This window comes from Nannospalax galili, unplaced genomic scaffold (genome assembly GCF_000622305.1).
Source record: "Nannospalax galili isolate Female #2095 unplaced genomic scaffold, S.galili_v1.0 scaffold1064, whole genome shotgun sequence".
Classification (NCBI taxonomy): domain Eukaryota; kingdom Metazoa; phylum Chordata; class Mammalia; order Rodentia; family Spalacidae; genus Nannospalax; species Nannospalax galili.
The window spans coordinates 728,844-729,232 of record NW_008352126.1 but is presented as its reverse complement, the minus strand read 5'-3'; positions in this window follow the sequence as shown (position 1 = coordinate 729,232).

Sequence of the window (389 nt, the reverse complement as noted above, 5' to 3'; positions counted from 1 at the left end):
TATATATAATGTACTGAGTTCATTTGGTGGCACTCTCACATACATGTGTTTATGGCTGACTACTTGAAGACTAGGCAACCCATCAACAGCCATTGATTACCTCTAGTTATTCATCTAGAGAGGGGTGAACCTTGTGAAATTCTCCCAACCATATTGGCATACCAGCTGCTCTTGTCATTATGCAGATCTTGTTTGGACAACCATATTGTTGAGGTTTCATGGGTGCAGATTTGCTGTCCTTTTTAGAATAGATTATTTAGCAGCAGGAGTCCTGTTCCTCTGGCTCTCAATATCCATGTACCTGTGTCTTGTTTCCTGAGTCTCAGGTGTATGGTTTGCCTTGTAGTGCTCCAGTTGTAGCAGGTCAGCCAGTGGTCACTTATTCTCTG